This window comes from Martes martes, assembly GCF_963455335.1.
Source record: "Martes martes genome assembly, chromosome: 7".
In the NCBI taxonomy this organism is placed as follows: Eukaryota; Metazoa; Chordata; class Mammalia; order Carnivora; family Mustelidae; genus Martes; species Martes martes.
This window is the reverse complement of record NC_137894.1, coordinates 90,962,799-90,982,278: the sequence shown is the minus strand read 5'-3', so window position 1 is coordinate 90,982,278 and position 19,480 is coordinate 90,962,799.

The window sequence follows — 19,480 nt, the reverse complement described above, 5'->3', positions numbered from 1 at the left end:
CATCAGGGTCTAAATTTCAACTCTACTCATCATTTCTCAGTACTATTAACTGATTCTTCATTTTCCTGAGTATTCCTTTTTTCCTCCTGGAATATATCACACACCCTTTTGCCATATTCAAGCACCATAATTTTTTTTTTAAATTCCCATTATATAAATGAGGAAACTAAGGAAGACAGAATTTAATGACTTACCAAATCAAAAAGCAAATGAGAATCACCATCTAAGCTTGAGGAATTTTGCTCCAGTTTTCATACCAGGATTCTAAAAGGGAGTTGCCAGGAAATATTTAGATGTGGTGTTCCACCTAAATAAGTGCATTAGAAAACACACCACCTGCAGTGGAAAAACAGAAATATACACATATAAAATTCAACTCTACCCGATGCTTCATTTCTATTTGCCACTTAAATTATACATATTTCTTGTATGTGTGGGAAACTGGTCTCAGTGCTCTCCTCTACTAGTTTGATTTCAATGTGTTCTAAAACCTGTGTTCTTTATATCAATGTGTTTCACTCCTTTCACAAATTGTGTCTTTGGGCCAACAGTTTCGACCGATAACTCATAAAATGCTTTCAAGCGATAGTGCTGGACTTGTTGCAAAAAGATAAAGGGTGTCATGCTGTGTATTAAAGTGCAAGGTTTACAGTGGTTTGGAAAACCCTCAAGGAAATGCTCAGAGTAACACAGAACAGTTGTCAGCTAGTAATATTGGATGGGTGAAGGTTCTTTGCTGTTGTGGAGGGATCATAAACAGTCATTGCAGTCTGAAGGACTGATCAAATATTGCATGAAGATTTGCATGGCCAAAGATTTGCCTTGATTTCAGAGGATATGAAGAGAAACAAAAAAAGAGATTTTTATGTAAAATGTAGTATTTCAGGAGCACCTGAGTGGCTCAGTGGGTTAAAGCCTCTGCCTTCAGCTCAGGTCATGATCCCACGATCCCATGATCGAGCCCTGCATTGGGCTCTCTGCTTGGCAGGAAGCCTGCTTCTCTCTGTCTCTGCCTGCCTCTCTGCCTGCTTGTGATCTCTCTCTCTGTCAAATAAATAAAGAAAATCTTTTTAAAAAATGTAGTATTTCAATACTAGAAAATTAAAAGAAAAAGCACTCTTTGAAAGACAGCATATTATTTGTTTTCAGAGAGAAGCCCTTGATTACTTTAACATATTTATGATTATCAAAAATGAAATAGCAGATTCTAGAAGCACCTCAAAAACTAAAAGCTGAGACTGCTGGTCCAGTCAGGCATGTAAAAAGCTTGAAACTTATCACTCTGTCCTAGCAAGTAAAGAGCTAAAAATACTAAGGCATCAACAACTCTTCTTAGATCTGTAAGGGAAGTGAGGTTACAGAGCAAAATGCTACTCCCAAATTAGAGGGACTGATGGGAGAATACAGAAAATCACAATTTACCTGCGCAGAAATCACAAGCTGAAACCTCCAGGGGAACCAGCATCAGAGTAAAGAAACCGGAACTGCAATTGACAAATTTGTGGAGTCTCAGTGTGGACAACTCTGAGAATTAAAAACTCCAGGGGGGCAAGTTTTGTCAAGGTAGGAGGGCACACATTTGCGAGTTTTACCTCCTGGGGTTTTCTGTGGTTCTCACAATGAATGGTGGAGAACAATTCCTTCATGCTTCCAGCAGGAAGAAGGGAAAAGGAACCATTTTGAAATTTGCTAGAGCAGGCTGTTTTTCTTAACAAAGCATGCCCTCAGGAGAAAGTATTTAACTACAGCTGGACCTACTGGGCTATTATTAAAGCCTAACTAACCAAGGAAAGAAAAATAGCCAATTCCAGGTGACTCTAGTCTTCCACAAAGAGGAAAGAATGCCCAAATCCAGCCTACTCTAGCCATCCTACCCCCCCGCCCCCCAAGGCAGGAGGCACTGAGAAGTACATGTGAAATTCGCAGTCCAGAAACACAGGTTCACTAAAAACAGAGCTAATAAAACAAGTATAGAATGCTTCCCCTCCCCCAGCACCTTACTACCACAGTTTTAAAGGCTTATTTATACAGTTTCTTTTACTTAGTAAAATGAAATTGCAAGTATACAACATCATATTATTAACATTAATAGTCAACATGCTGTACATTAGATCCTCAGAACGTCTTTATCTTAAAACTGAAAATTTGTACCTTTTGATCATTATCTCCCATTCTCCTAGACCCTAGCCCCTAGCCCCTGGCAATCACCATTCTCCTTTTTGCTTTTGTAAGTTTAACATTTTCTTTCTTTCTTTCTTTCCTCTCTTTCTTTCTTTCCTTTCTTCTTTCCTTCCTTCCTTCCTTCCTTCCTTCAAGACTCCACATATAAATGATACCATACAGTGTTTATCTTGATCTTTCTGGCTTATTTCATTTGGCATAATTATTTCCAATTTCATCTATATTGCAACAAATGTCGTGTTTCCTTCTCTTTTAAGGCTGAATAAAATTCCGTTGTATATATATGTGCCAACTTCTCTTTACACATTTGATTTACATTTCATTAACAGTGTACAAGGATTCCTTTTTTCTCAACATCTTTGTCATCATTTATTATCTCCTGTCTTTTTGATAATCACTATCCTAACAGATATGAGGTAAAAGTTCGTTATGGCTTTGATTTGCATTTCTCTGGTAATTAGTGATGTTGAGCACCTTTTCATGTGCCTGCTAGCCAACTGTATATCTTCTTTAGAAAAATGTCTATTAAGGTCCTTTGCCTATGTTTTAATTGAACTATTTGTTCTTGTTTTTGTTTTTGCTATTGACTTGAGTTCCTTATATATTTTAAATAGTAACCTGGTATGAGACACATGGTTTTCAAATATTTTTTCCATTCCATAGTTTGTCTTTCACTTTGTTGATTGGTTTCATTGCTGTGCAGAAACATTTTTAGTTTAATATAGTTCCACTTGTTTACTTTTTTAAAAAATTATTATTTTAGGTGGGGAGGGGTAAGAAGACAGAGAAAATCTCAAGCAGACTCCCTGCTGAGTGCAGAGTCCAAAGCAGGGCTTAATCCCAGGATTCTGAGATCATGACCTCAGCAGAAACCAAGAGTCAGACACTTAAATGATTGAGACACCCACGCACCCTCCACTTGTTTACTTTTGAATCTTTTAGTTTTGTTCCTGTTGCTGATTTCTAATTTCACATATTGAGATCAAAAAAGATATTTGATATGATTTTAACCTTCTTAAATTTATTAACACTTGTTTTGTGACCTAACATATTCTGGATAATGTTCCATATGCAAATTGAAAAGAATATGTATTCTGATTCTATTGAATGAAATGTTCTTTATATGTCTCTTAGGTCCACTTGATCTATAGTGTTATTCAGAAACACTATTGCCTTATTAATTTTCTTTTTTTTTTTTTTAAGATTTTATTTATTTATTTGACAGAGATCACAAGTGGGCAGAGAGGCAGGCAGAGAGAGAGGAGGAAGCAGGCTCCCTGCCGAGCAGAGAGCCCGATGGCGGGCTCGATCCCACGACCCTGAGATCATGACCCGAGCCGAAGGCAGAGGCCTAACCCACTGAGCCACCCAGATGCCCCACCTTATTAATTTTCTGTCCGGATGATCTATTCAGTATGAAAGTGGGGTAATGAAGTCCCCTCCTATTCTTGCATTGCTATCTATTTCTTCTTTCAGGTCTGTTAATTTTTGCTTTAAATATTTAGGTGTTTCAATGTCGAGTGCATACATATTTACAATTGTTACAACCTCACAGATAAACTGACCCCTTTATCACTCTGTAGTGATGTTCTTTGTCTACCGTGACTGATTTTTATTGAAAGTCTTTGTCATCTAAATATAGTCACTCTCTTTTGGTTACCATTTGTGTGGAATTTATTTTTCTGTACCTTCACTTTGAACCTTTGTGTGCCCTTAAAGCTAAAGAGAGTTTCTTGTAAGCAGCATATTATTGGATCTTGATTTTTTTATTCAGTCAGCCACTTTGTGTCTTTTATTTAGAAAATTAACCCACTTTCAGCTGCATTTCAGAAATCGATGAGGCATCACTAAGACCTTTGAACAACTCTGTCCAGATATTTTCAATGATTTACTCAGCTGACTTTTAGTACAGCTTTCTAGTATAATTTACTTGCTGATGCCTTAGCTCATACCTAACTGATTTTCTTAGGCAAAGAGTAGACATATTTAAAAAAAAAATTTTTAAATATACCAAAAACAAAACAAAATAAAAAAACCTCAGTTATATAACACTCAAAAAATAAAGGAGAATATTCAAAGAAGAGATAACAAGTAACACCTATATAGTCCTTACTATGTACTCAGTTACTAAGTACTCCAATCCTCTCCTGTCAGACACCCAAAGCACTCATTTAATTCTCACAGCAATACTTTAATAAAATAAATAACATTATTTTATTACTATTTTTCCAGATAAGAAAACTGAATTAAACAGAAGTAAAGTAACTCAATCAAAGTTACATAGCAGAGATAAGATTTGATCCCAGGAAGGATAGCCACAAAGTCAATATTCCTTTTTTTTTTTTAAGATTTTATTTATTTATTTATTTGAGTGTAAGACAGAGTGAGCACAAGTGGGGGGAGGAGCAGAGGAAGAGGGAGAAGTAGGGTCAATCCTAGGACCCTAGGATCATGACCTGAGCTGAAGACAGACACTTAACCTACTGAGCCATCCAGGTGCCCCCAAAGTCCATGTTCTTTATTCACTTGGCTCTATTGCCTGTGACACACATTAGAAAAAAGAAGAAGAAGAAGAAGAAGAAGAAGAAGAAGAAGAAGAAGAAGAAGAAGAAGAAGAAGAAGAAAGAAAGAAAAATTGGATGATGAGCAAAGCTAAGAAAAAAGTTGAGCAATATTAAAAACAGCAAGAATTAAAAGAATGTCACTGAATATGTATCTAATATCACAAAGAATAAGCCAGTAAAGTCACCCAAAGGAACAGAAGTGTCTACATATCGAAGAGAAACAAAAAAGATCCTGAATATGCATAAAGGGTTTTTTTTGGGGGGGAAAAACAACAGGAAAAAGAAAATGGAACAGATCTGTTTAAAAAAGAAAAGAAAAGAAAAGAAAAGAAAAGAAAAGAAAAGAAAACTTTACCTAAATAAAGACATGAATCTGTATAATGGTAGTAAAGACCAGTTTCCAAGAAAAATTCATGCCCAATGGTATACACTGAAATATATCTTGGTTCAGTATATTGATATATTTTTTTGCTCCTTTTTTCATTTAGTAGTTGTTCCTAAGTGCAAATCAATTCCATAACATGAGAAGCTACTACAAATGAAAGCATAAATATACAAATTCAAAGAATAATCCAAAATAGACACACAATATTCAGATATGAATCAAAAGGAAATGTACCCTCACACATAGTGTAGCCTGGATCTGTTGGATCTGACTGTCCCTGGTGAGGTTTCTACAGATGGTAAAAATTTGACTTTGGTTATTGACATTGCTATGACCATATTAGATACTGGAAGACCTAAGTATCAGCATGGGTCCATGTTAACCAGAAAAAAATCATGGAATATCTATTTCAAAAAGTTTCTGTACAGTCAAGGATGTTGTAAAAGATTTGCTTTCCAGATCAAGCCCACATTATCCTTAAGACAAAATTCTAACTAAAATTATTGATTGATACAGAAATTATTTTAAATGTAGCTATTATGATTCATGAATTAAAAAAAAGGAATATAAAATGTTTTGTGTATGTGTGTGAATGTAATGTATTTGAGCTTCTTGTCTTCACTTCTCAGTACTTAATTTACATTATTTCTGACTTCCTCAAATGTTTCTCTCTTAATTTCAAAACTTGTCAAATATGACTTCAAAACAAACAATTTTTTTAAATTAGAAATTATTAAACAGACATAAAATAAAAAAACATTGTAAGATTTAGTTGAGGTTACTGTGTGGTAGGAAATGTTTGCCCTTTGACTTTGTAAGTGTACAAGCAAGATTTACTCATTATACTTGGATTTGGAGTAGATAGCAATTCAACAGTGGCCTCATACATGTCAATTACTCTATAGAAAGTCAAATAAAAAATCAAATTGAGAGACCAGAGGAATGTTAACAGTGAGAACAATGCAATCTGGGATGAATCTCAATCAGTCTTTTTATACCCTGTAGGCATCTTGTTGAGCATTTGTGCTTATATTAATATTTCTTATATCCGTAAGAAATATTGGTCTGTAGTTTTCCTTTCTTATAACGTCTTTATCTTTTTTGGAAATTAGCATAATTATGGTTTCACAGAATGATTTGGAAGTGTTCCCTCTGCTTGTATTTTCTGGAAGAGATTGTCAAAAGTTGGTAGCATTTCTTCCTTAAATGCTTGATAGAATGCACTATAGTGAAAACATGTGGGAGCCATATTTTATTTTTTGTGATATAATAGCTTTATATTAGTTTCATGTGTACAATATAATAATTCAACAATTCTATACATTACTCAGTGCTCATCAAAATAAATGTACACTTAATCCCCTTCACCTATTTCATCCTTTTTCCAACCCACCTTCTCTATGATAACCATCAGTTTGTTCTCTGTATTTAAAAGTCTGTTTTTTGTGTGTTTGTTTCCTTTTTTCTTTGTTCATTTAGTTTGCTTCTTAAATTCCACATATGAGGTAAATCATATGGTATTTGTCTTTCTCTGACTTATTTCACTTAGCATTGTCCTCTAAGACCATCCATGTTGTTGCAAATGGCAAGATCTTATTCTTTTTATGATTGAGTGATTGATATTCCATTATATATATGCACCACATCTTGTTTATTCATCTGTGGATGGATACTTGCATTGCTTTCATGTCTTATCCATTGTAAATAATGCTGCAATCAACATAGAGGTGTTTATATATTTTCATATTAGGTTTTTGTTTTCCTTGGGTAAATATCCAGTAATATAATTACTAGATTATATGGTAATTCCATTTTTAATTTTTTTTCCATTTTTAAATTTTTGAAGAAACTCCATTCTGTTTTTCACAGTGGCCATACCAGTTTGCATTTCTTCCAACAGTACCTGAGTGTTCTTTTTTCTCCACATCCTCATCAACACTTGTTATTTCTTACATTTTTTTTTTTAATTTTAGCCATTCTGACAGGTGCAAGATAATATGTCATTGTGGTTTGGATACTTAATATTCCACCAAAAACTACTAGAACTGATAGATAAAATCTGTGAAGTTACAAGACATAAAATCAATATACAGAATTATGCTGTATTTCTATGCATTAATAATGAATTAGCAAAAAGAGAAATTAAGAAAACAATCCTATTTACTATCACACAAAGAGAATAAAATACCGAGGAGTAAACTTCACCAAGAAGATGAAGGATCTTTACTCTGAAAAGCATAAAACATTGATGAAAGAAATTAAAGATGACATAAACAGAGGTATTCCATGTTCATTAACATTGGAAGGCCAAATATTGTTAAAGTGTCCATCCTAGTCAAAGCAATCTACAGAGTTAATTCAATCCCTATCAAAACGACAACAGCACTGGTCACAGAAGCAAGACAAATAATCCTTAAATTTGTATGGAGCCACAAAGACTCCAAATAGCTAAAGCAGTCCTACGAAAGACTAACAAAGCTGGAGTTACCACAATCCCAAATTTCAAGATATATTACAAACTTGTAGTAATCAAAACAGTATGGGTACAGGCACAAAAATAAACATGTAGATCAATGAAACCAAATACAGAGCTCATAAATATGGTCAATCAATGCTTATATGGTCAATTAATCTACAATTAAGAATGCAAGAATATACAGTGGGGAAAAGAGACTCTTGAACAAATGGTGCTGGGAAAACTATACACTTACATGCATAAGAATGACACTGGACCACTTTCTCACACCATACACAAAAATAAACTCAAAATGGATTAAAGACCTAAATGTGAGACCTGAACCTGAAAACTCCCATGGAAACATAAGCAGTAAAGTTTCTGACATCAGCCCTAGCAACTTTTTTTCTAGATATGTCTCTACATGCAAGGGAAACAAAAGCAAACTCAAACCATTGGGACTACACCAAAATAAAAAGCTTTTGCACAGTGAAAGAAGCCATCAAGACACAAAAGTACAGCCTACCAAATGGGAGAAGATATTTGCAAATGAAATATGCAATAAGGGGTTAATACTAAACTGTATAAAGAATTTACACAACTCAAAAAATAATCTAATTATAAATGGGCAGAGGACCTGAGTAGACATTTTTTTTTTTTCCCCAAAGAAGGCACACAGATGACCAACAGACACATGAAAAGATGCTCAACATCATTAATCATCAGGGAAATACAAATCATACCTTATTTTTAAATGTTTCTCTCTCCATTCTTGTGCATGAAATTTCAGATTAAATATTGATATGCACTATCTACATAAATCCTTTATATGCTCCTAAAACTAGTCAAATTTGAGGTTTTCAACATTTGCTGTGTTTATTATCTAAGAAATGAAATTTATGGGTTCAGTGAAGGATTTTTTTTTTTTAACCTTGTTATACTGGACTCTAATTGCCATCTCTCTTGATGGTCTGGGGATTAGAGGCTGTCATGGCAGCATTTGTTGGAACTGATGTGCAGATTACTGGATTCTGTGACCCTCTGGGTAGGAGCAGTGTTGGAAAATGTGGCCCCACCAGAAGGCCACAGTAGGTCTCTCACTGTTTTCTTCTGCCCCTCCCTGACACCATCCTTATCCTAAAGATCTTATGCTACTGCTACTATCATTAGGGAGAACTCCTTCCACCTGAAGACCCTTGGGCATTGAGGACTTTGCTATTGATCAGGGGGAAAAGTAGTGAATTTTAAACATGAGGAGAGAATCAACCAAGCTGTGAGGCAGAAAAACATGTAAGCCAACCAATAAAGAGGAAAAATTTGAGTTTGTCTCATATGTCTCAATAGCAACAGTCACTTCCTATTTATAGTAATGTAATGGCCTGAATTCTAAATGATGCAAAAGGTGAGTCAAATGTTAAATGCAAGCAAACTCTCATTTATGCATAGATGCAGAAGAAAGACCTTGACAAACAACTACAAAGGCTCAGAGCACATAGCACCCATAGACTCTGGAAAGGTGTGACTTGAAAATGAAATATTGCCAACAAATAGAGGTAGTAAAATAAAGAATTCAGAAATATGAGGACCTTGTCAAGAAATAGCTGCTGTTCACCAATGAATCCATTTGAATGTATAAAAGTACTGTAATTGCAAGGATTATGGTACACAAGAGAACAAAAATTTTACAAACCATGACAATGCAGGATAATATTATGTTGTTATATAATAACAAAAACATTGAGGTAAAGTGGGAGAGGGAAGGTGGAAGAAGTAGTGTGCAAAGTAATTAAATGATATGATTTACGGAAATAACTTTGAAAATAACTAAAAGACATCTGCACACTTTACATAGGGCAAAACACATCAACATACATACCCCAAAATAAAACAACAAAAAAAGAAAACACAGATATGTAGCCAAAGAAACAAAGGAAATACCAGAAAGAGTTTATAATGGCATTTCCTCTAAAGCAAAAATTTGTATATGCTACATACAGCTCAGGACATAGTTTAATACCTGGATTGGTCTAGACATGGTATTGTTGGAAAACAAACATTTTGTTGGATTTCTTTCTCCAACATTGTTAACTCCCTTTCACCTACATTTTGGCAAGATTCTATAGCTTTCCAGCCACCTTCAGGCATTAAAATATTTCACAAAATCTAAATAAGTCTTTAATCTCAGATTCACTTCAGTGTTCTTTTACTTTCCCTAGGCAAGGGACAGAATAGCAGAGAGATGGAAGGATTGATTATTTTCACCCTTTTTGTTCTACCTCCCTTTTTCCTTGCTTCTGTAGCTTAACCCCAAGGATAAAAATGGGAGAAATAAAACTTCCACAGGAAAAGCATTTTTATGTAGTCCATGCTATTAGTAATTTTATCTCACATTTGAATTCTCTCTTTTATGACAGGCATTTAAATACAAGTATTTCAATTATGGTACATTAATGGGTTCCTAGGATGACTCCATCAACACATCAGCTCCAAACCACAGCATTTCCTGCATGTTTCTTCCTCTGTTTGACCTCTTCAGAAGTCCTTCTTTGGTTTCACTTCAGTTGTTACCTGACATCTACTTTTCCTAGCAGTTAGCATTTCAAGATGCCATCCTCATGAAAGCATGCCTTATACCACTATTTCCCTCTAGGGTTTTTTTTTTTTTTTTTTTTTGCATTGTTATTAAGATTGCTCTCTTCACCCTCCTGCCTTCAGGTGAGAGTCCAGCATCTTATTTTTCAAGATACTAAAGTCAAGAAATGTCTTGTGTTATGTTCCCATGGCAGGGTGAATCTGGCCTACTAATTTTTGAAATTTGATAAGAATTCAACCTGAGATTCTGATGTCTATTGTAAGGGCAAATATTAGCTAAAAATAAGCCTCTTGCCAGCTTTATGACCTTGAAATTCTTTCTCAAGGACATGGTCACCATCTCTTTGAAATTTAAACATCAAGGAAAATAGTGCCCTATCTTACAGTTTCTGTGGGAAGGTAAAGGACTAGCTTCCTCGGGGTGCCTAGTTTTAAGGTGCAAAACTCCTATCATAAAAGATTGCCTTTGTAATTTTCTAACAGATTGCCTGTGATGCCCATCATAATTCTGGTTTAATGCATATTCAACATAGAATTGTTTGCTTTCTCTTCTACATCTCTGGATAGGTTTGCTGGATTTGAAGGAAATTTTGTTTTTAATTACATTTCTTCAATATTGTCTTACTGTAAGCACCCATTCTTTTATACCCCACTCCTTGCCTTGGGATGCAAAAGCATCTTTCCTTTCTTAATAAGGAGATATAGTACTCTCCACAATCATAAGATTTTTCTAAAGGAATGTCTTATATAGACTGGACTTTAGCATTGAGAATAGATATCCAAAGATTGATTTTATTTTATTGTTTTTTTAAAGATTTTATTTATTTATTTGATAGAAAGAGACACAGTAAGAGAGGGAACACAAGCAGGGGGAGTGGGAGAGGGAGAAGCAGGCTTTCTACTGAGCAGGGAGCCCAATGCAGGGTTAGATCCTAGGACCCTGGGATCATGACCCGAGCAGAAGGCAGATGCTTAACAACTGAGCCACCCAGGTGTCCCCAAAGGATTGGTTTTAATCTCATCCCTTAGTCATGGGGGGAGTTTCACTCTTTGGAATTTGACAATATTTGTCACTCATTATTTCTCAAATACCTACAGGTATGCACACACACAAGTGCATTTCCAGAAAGGAGGCCTGGAAAATCATCGAAGAACATGTTACCTCAAAGCAATGGTTATCTCAAAACACTGAGATTGGGTTCAGTATTAGAAACAGAGGCTACATGTATGTGTATATATATTTTTTTTTCCAAAATGTCAGTTTTATTTATTTATTTTGTAGTAAAATATACATAACATAAAATTTAACATTTAAACATCTTTAAGTGTACAGCTCAGTGACATTAAGCACATTCATATTGTTGAGCAACCATCGTTACTATCTCCAAAACTTTTATTATCCCACACTTTATCTGTACACTCATGAGCAATAACTACCCATTATCACCTCCCAAAGTCCCATTGTAAACATTATTTTACTTTCTTTCTCTATGAATTTGACTCTTCTAATTCCCTTTTTTAAGTGAAACCATGCATTATTTATCCTTTTGTGATTGGATTATTTTGCTTAGGATAATGTTGTAAGATTCACTTATTTTGTAGCATGTCAGAATTTCCTTTATTTTAAGGCTGAATAATGTCTTATTGTATGCATATGTCACATTTTGTTTATCCATTCATCTGTCAATAGACAATGGGGTTTCTTCCATCTTTTGACTATTATGAATAATGCTGCTATGAACATGGATGCTGAATTACTATTTAAGTTTCTGCTTTTAGTACCTTTGTCTGTATATTCAGAAACAGAATTGCTGGATCATATGGTAATTCTGTGTGTAATTTTTTGAGGAATCACTATATTACTTTCCACAGATACCACACCATTTTATAATCCCATCAGCAACACACATGGGTTTGTATTTTTCCACATCCTTACCAACTCTTGATTTTTTTTGTTTGTTTGTTTTTGTTTTTATAATTGCTGCCCTTATGGGTAGGTAGGAAGTAGTACTTTCTTGTGGTATTGACTTGTATTTCCCTAATAATTTGGTGATGTTGAGCTTCTGTTCATGTGTTTATTGGCTATCTTCTTTGGACAATATCTATTCAAATCCTATGACAACTTATTAATTGAGTTGTTGGTATTTTGTTGCTGAATTTTAGGAGCTATTTATATATTAACCCCTTTTCAGATGTATGATTTGTAAATATTTCTCCCATTCTCTAGGCTGCCTTTTCAATCTGTTGTTAGTGTTCATTAACACACAAAAGTTTTTAATTTTAGGTCAATTTACATCATTGGAATTTTAACAGAGATCAAATTTTAACAGAGATCCAATTAAATCTATATATCATTCTGAGTAGTGTTGGCATTGTAACAGTATAGATCTTCCAATATGTGAACATGGGATATCCTAACTTATTTGTTGTTCTTTGATTTCTTTCAGCAATCTTTTATTGTGTTCAGTGTACATATACTTCACCTCATTGGTTAGGTTTATTCCTATTTTATCATTCTGGATACTATTGAAGTGGAATTTTTCTTAATTTCCTTTTTAGATTGTTCATTGTTAGTATAGAAAAATATAACTAATTTTTGTGTACTGACTTTGGATCTTGCAAATTTGCTGAGTTTATTAATTCTAATAGTTTTTTGCATGAGTTCTTTAGGTCATTTATTTATTTTTAATAAATACTCATGTGCAAATTAAACGGTACGAAAGTATATACAGTGAAAAGACTCTCTTTTTTATTTCAAGCATTCACTTTGTTTTCCCAGGTTATCAATTTCTTATGCAGTGTTTCTTAGATATATGTGTGATTAATATATCCTACTCTTATTCACATTAGTGTGCACCTTTTGTCTACTTTCATTATATTATAGCAGTATATAAAATTCTTCTTCATTCTATGAAATGCAGAAAGCTACATTTCTAATAGTTCCATATTTTTGGCAGCAGTGTGGAATGCCTGTCATATTTTATTTCTTTCTACTATACATTCACGCATTTCATAAAGACTTCTCTGAATTGCAGTTTAATGTTTCTTAATTTTGTCCTTTACCTTCCAGGATATAGATGAGGCAAGTAACATTTGCAAAATCATTTTCTATTTTACTTTCCCTTTTACTTGCTGACCTATACCAGTAATGTAACCTTCTGGATTTCATCTCAGGGGATCTGCACAAAATATTCACTAATGGCGTGAATCTTACCAACTTTCAATTTCTTGAGCTGCAAAATCTCAACCAGTTTTGAATCCAGATCTGGACAATACATTAAGATACTTCCTGATTCTCCTCTCATGTGCTCCCCCTTTACTCTTTCCCTTTAGAGTATTAATTTTAAGAATTGCTTTGGCCTTTTTTCTTAGGGAACAGGCAATTGCTGTATTCACTTAGAATACCTGTGTGGTCTGGGAAATTCCTGCTCAATTCTTTGAGTTGATTTTTTTCTTTTAAACTTTTGAGTACATGGGTAAACTCTATGCTCAAAAATTCTTCATGGCTTAAATAGAAATGGATTCTTGGGACAACCAATTTATAAATGCTTAGCAAGGCATGATATTAACCATTTAAAGCTAGACCCTCTTAAGTATGCTATAGTACAATCAGAACTTGGATGCGTTAAAGTTTTAAAGCAGCAAATATTTCTTAGCCTCCTATATATGAAAGGCTTATATGTGGAAGATTCTGTTCCCTGTAATTGAAATAGGAAAAGCTGTAACTGTGTCATTAATTCATGGTCAAGCACCAGTAGTCAGCATCCTGGGGCTATTCGAGTCTACTAAATACTATCCCTTACCTGAGGCCTGCCTAGATGGCATTAACTTGACAACCCCTTTGTGGGTGGCACTTGCTGAGGTCACACCTGAACTTCAAGTTGGATTGAGCCAACCCCTAGAGGCAATGAAACATCCCCCATGCTTTTGCCTCTGTTGAAGCCTATAGGTCTACTGTGATTGCTGAGGCCCATAGTCATTTATTTCTGGTCTGGCACATTCAGCCTATATACTAAGAAATTATTCATGATTCATAGAAATAACCACTTCTTACCTGGGGACAAAGCATCTATAACTTTTAGATAAAAACATTAAGATAAAACATTAAAGAAGCTTAAGGCTTCATGCCTCTCACCCAGGCCAACATGCAAAAGACAAATTTTAACAACTATACATTTACACAATTGTGGAAAACAGCCTCATGGCTTGAAATAGGCATCTACAAACAGCAAATTTGGAAAGCACTGTGCTTATTTAAAAAGCTCACCACACTTGTACCCTACTTCCAACAATAATCCATCATGTTCATTTGTTCTTCCATATTCTATGCCTTGTATCTTTCTCAAAGTTTATGTTGGTTTACCCCAATTAATATCACTCTCCTCCTGCACCTAAATGCTAAACTAGTTGAAAAATAATGAAAAAAAAATGTATATTAAAAACAAAGCAAGACAAACCATAAAAGACTCAATCTCAAAAAACAGACTGAGGGTTGCTGGGGGGAGGGGGACAGAAGAGGGTGGTGGGGAAATGGACATTGGGGAGGGTATGTGCTATGATGAGTGCTGTGAAATGTGTAAACCTAGCGATTCACAGATCTGTACCCCTGGGGATAAAAATACATTATATGTTTATTAAAATAAAAAAAATTAAAAACAAACAAACAAACAAACAAACAAAAAAACAAAGCAGATATTGGTGAATGGTTTCACTAGTAGTGAGTACTAGGGTTAGGCCTTACAGTTCTTTGAGGATTTGTCTAATACAAGCAGGTTATCCTTTGCAGGTTAGAACCTACATCTGGAAAAGAGCAGAATCAAGTTCCTTGTGTGTAGCTCACTAATAAAAATGATGAGAAAGTTTCTAACACATGCCCTCCCATTATTTCTAAACCCACCAATTACATAAGCCATTTCATTTTTTCAACCATGCATTGGGTCAATAAATGTACCTAATTTAGTATTGTTAATTTCAGGAAGCTTCTTCAATTTAAGAAGAATATTAAAAGTGTGGGAAAAGCATTACTCCTATCTCTTTCTATCCCTGCACTTCTCTCCCAGACCTACAAACACACTGCTTTCTAAAATAGATCGAACTACATTTGTTACCTGAGTTTAACATTTTTATCTCGATTTATGTCTCCAAAATTTTGATAGAGGTTCATATTCATTTTGAACAAAAATAATATTGAAAAGGGGGAAAATACGTATTTTAACTGAGAAGAAGAAATCTTTGGTCCCTTTTATGGCTACAACCCAAGACCTACTTTCCTTTTCTAATGCCGTTGTTGGGTCCATGGTCAAAGGAGCAAGACTGATACAAAGCGAAGGTCAAGCAAAGCTTTATTTCGTGCCAAGCATCAAGAATCAAACTGACCAGCCAGGGACGTCTCTTGCAAAGAGGCGACAACACTCTGCCTTACAGACTAGCTTTTAAGGGCAAAGGCCATGTGGTTGGGCCTGGCCACGCACAGGTGACCAATAAGATTGTAACACAGAGAAAGCTGCACAATCTTGCTAGGTCACACATAAGTGACCAATTGAATTACAATTTACCCTATAGTGGATATTTGAACTAGCCTGTCACCTTGGTCAGAATGGGTGCCCAAAAGGCACCCAAAGGGCGGGGCCCATACTGCTTGGTAGCTAGGAGACAGTATGTGCCCCCACTGATTGGAAGCCTCCACCTGGCCTGACCCACCCTTGTATTTGGGCTTTGTTACCTGGCACTGGTTTCCAGGACTTGTTTTTAAGTAAGTTCCCTGAAGGGGGAGGGGCAGGGCCAGGATGGAGCTGCTCTGGCTAACTAGGTCCTTACATTATCAATGACAATATAGGAAGATGTAAATTTACCTAGTTCACTGTTTTGCCATTCTTCTTCAATCAAATCACTTGTGGAAATGGGTATTATTATTGTTACTACATTTGTCAAAGAGAAACCTGAAGCATTCTTTATTTATTTTTATTTTTTATTTTTTAAATTTTTAAAGATTTTATTTATTTGATGGAGAGACTGAGCGAGAGACGGAGACAGAGTGCAAGTACAAGCAGGGGGTACAGCAGGCAGAGGAGAAGCAGGCTCCTCACTGAGCAAGGAGCCAATGTGGGGTTCGATCCCAGGACCCTGGGTTCATGACCTGAGCTGAAGGCAGATGCTTAAACAACTGAGCCATCCAGGTGCCCCTAGGCTTTCATTTAGTAACACCAATAGATTGTGTAATTTCTTTTGTAACTTATGTTATTAAAGATTGAACAGTAGTGGATATTAACCAGAACAAGAGACCTGTACCCCTTTAGATTCTTGTTTGATGTAGAAAAGTTCCATTTGGTCTTGGTGAGGAATAATAAAATAGATTATAAATTTCTGTTTTGTCTGCTAGATATATCACATTTCAAGCTTGTCTTAAACAATAAACTTGTAACTCACTTTTTAAAAACTGTGTGTTTGCTCATCATTAGACCATAACCCATCTCTTCCCAATACCCTTCTCCAAACAAACTATACTGTTTAGTGAACAACAAAACCGTAATTTTGTAAAATTTTTGTCTTTATAGCTGTCTTATTTTTAATATTCCATTAAGTGTAGAACAATCAATAAAGAAATTTGGATGATGAAATACATTTATGAGGCCTTCTAGCATTTAACATAATATTTTAAATCTAACATTGGGGGAGTGTCTGGGTGGCTCAGTTGGTTAAGCATCTGCCTTCAGCTCAGGTCATAATCTTAGGGTCCTGGGATCAAGTCTGTCATTGGGGGGGGCCTGCTCAGTGGGGAGTCTGCTTCTCCCTCTACATCTGTCATTCCCCCTGCTTGTGCTCTCTCTCTCAAATAAATAAAATCTTAAAAAATTCAACATTAGAATTTCAAATTACCTAAATTTTGTGTGTGTGTCTATGTGTTTGTATTCATACATATGATGGGGGAAAACAACTTCCTGTCAAAAGGTCATTAAACATCATAACTATGAAATAATACATATTTTATCTATTTTAGCTGGCAGAATGACTTGTTCTACCATGAATAACATTCCAATTGATTTTAAGGACAAATTTATTATTAGAAAAGAAAAGGAATATAGGGGCACCTCAGTGACTCAGTAGGTTAAGCCTCTGCCTTCAGCTCAGGCCATGAGCTCAGGGTCCTGGAATTGAGCCCCACGCCAGACTCTCTGCTCAGCAGGGAGCCTGCTTCCCCCTCTCTCTCAGCCTGCCGATTTGTGATCTCGCTCTCTCAGTCAAATAAATAAATAAAATCTTTTTAAAAAATTTTAAAAAAGAAAAGAAAAGGAATAGAGCAGAGATTTTAAATGCTTTTACCTCTTACTACAGTTTATTTTGATTCTTTTGAATATTAAGTATTGATATGGGTTAATATATTAATAGTTAAGATTATTCTAATACTATTACAATAATCTTTTAGAAAGGCTTGAAAACTATTTTCAATTACTGAGGCCTAATAAATGTCTGTATTTGGGCTAGACTCAATTTTCTCATGACAAGTGTGAATATTCTCCTTTTATCCCGTGATTCAATCTAGTGTTCTCAGGTAGTACAAAATTCCCCTGTTCCCTAATCAGAGCTTTCTTTTTTTGTTTGCATATAACTGGGGGTGGAGAAGAACAAAATAAAGTCACATTGAGGGCATATTAATCAAGATTATCCAGAGAAACAGAAACAATGGGATATAGGCTATATACACATATAACCTGAGGAGTCTCACAATCTGCTGTCAGAAAGCTAGAAAACAAGGAAAGCAGGTGGTATAATTCAGTCTGAGTCCAAAGGCCTAAGAACCAGGGAGACCAAGGGTAAATCCAAGTCTAAAGGCCCAAGATTGGAAGACCAATAATGTAAGTCCTGGTCTGAGGTGGAAGACTTGAGAACCAGGGGTGCCATTATCCAAAGGCAGAAGAAGATGGATATCTCTGCTCAAGCAGAGTGGAATGAATTCACCCTCCTCCACCTTTTTTGTTTCATCCAGGCCCTCGTCATATTGAGTGATGCCCTCTTACATAGGTGAAGTCAATCTTTACTCAGTCTACTGTTTTAAAGGTTAATCTCTTCCAGAGGCACTTCTCACAGACAAACCCAGAAATCATGTTTTACCAGTTGCCTCAGCATCCCTTAGCCTAGTCAAGTTGACACATAAAATTAACCATCACAGAGGAGTCAGACACAATGTAGGGTTATGATGTCTTTTCTATTTCTTCTCCAGATCATGTTTTCTCTGTATGTCAATTCTCCTTTGTCCCCTTGTCAGATGGTCTACCCTAACTTGCAATCCATCTTAGACTTCATGAGCTGGGAAAATAGTAAGATTTTTTACATTTTTAAAACATTCCAAATATGTCATCCCTATCATGAATGACCCTTCTTCCTTATCTCCAAACTAGTAAAATGAGAAGAAAAAGAAAAAGTGGGAATAACTTTTTAGAAAAGCCTCTTTTAGAAAATTCCTCTAAAAGTTCTTCCTGTCAGAAAAATGGGAAAGAGGAATATTTTTACATAGAAAGACAAAGATTGTGTGTGACACGCTGGACGGTCATCTGGATTCATGCTGGAGCCTTCCAGAAGGGAACTAAGAAGTACAAGTAGCATAGGAAGTAAGAATTACTTGTTCCTTTTCTCTTGGAGTACAAATAATATCACATTTCTTAATATTCTTGCACTTAACTAGTATAAGGCTCTAGCACTAGTATACCCAGATTGGTCGAAAGTCTATTCTGCATCTTTTGGATTTTGGAGTAGAAGCTGGGCAGCATGGTTACTTAGAAATCCTAGAAAGAGGGACCCCTGGATGGCTCAGTCATTAAGCATCTGCCTTCAGCTCAGGTGTGATCCCAGGGTCCTGGTATCCAGCCCCACATTGGGCCCCTTGCTCAGCAGGAAGCCTACTTCTCTCTCTCCACCCCCCCCTTCTTGTTTTTGCTCTCTCCCTGTCTCTCTCTCTGTCAAATAAATAAATAAAATTTTTAAAAAGAAAGAAAGAAATCCTAGAAAGAGGTTCCCATAATTCCAGATGTTAATGAAGAATTTGTGATTGATTAACTCCTCAGCACATTAATGTAGTGACTCAGGTTTTGTTGTTGTTGTTGTTTTTCATATATTGAAACTAAAACTATTTTATGCTTCAAAAATCATTATTAATGAATCCAGGTTGATCTGATTTTCTGAGATATGGGAAGCCATAGCTGGGAAGGCATTATTGTACTTGTTTATCATATACCCATCATTATTATCAACATATTTACTTTGCTTTCAATTTTGCTACGAACCTAAAACTGTCCTAAGAACATAAGT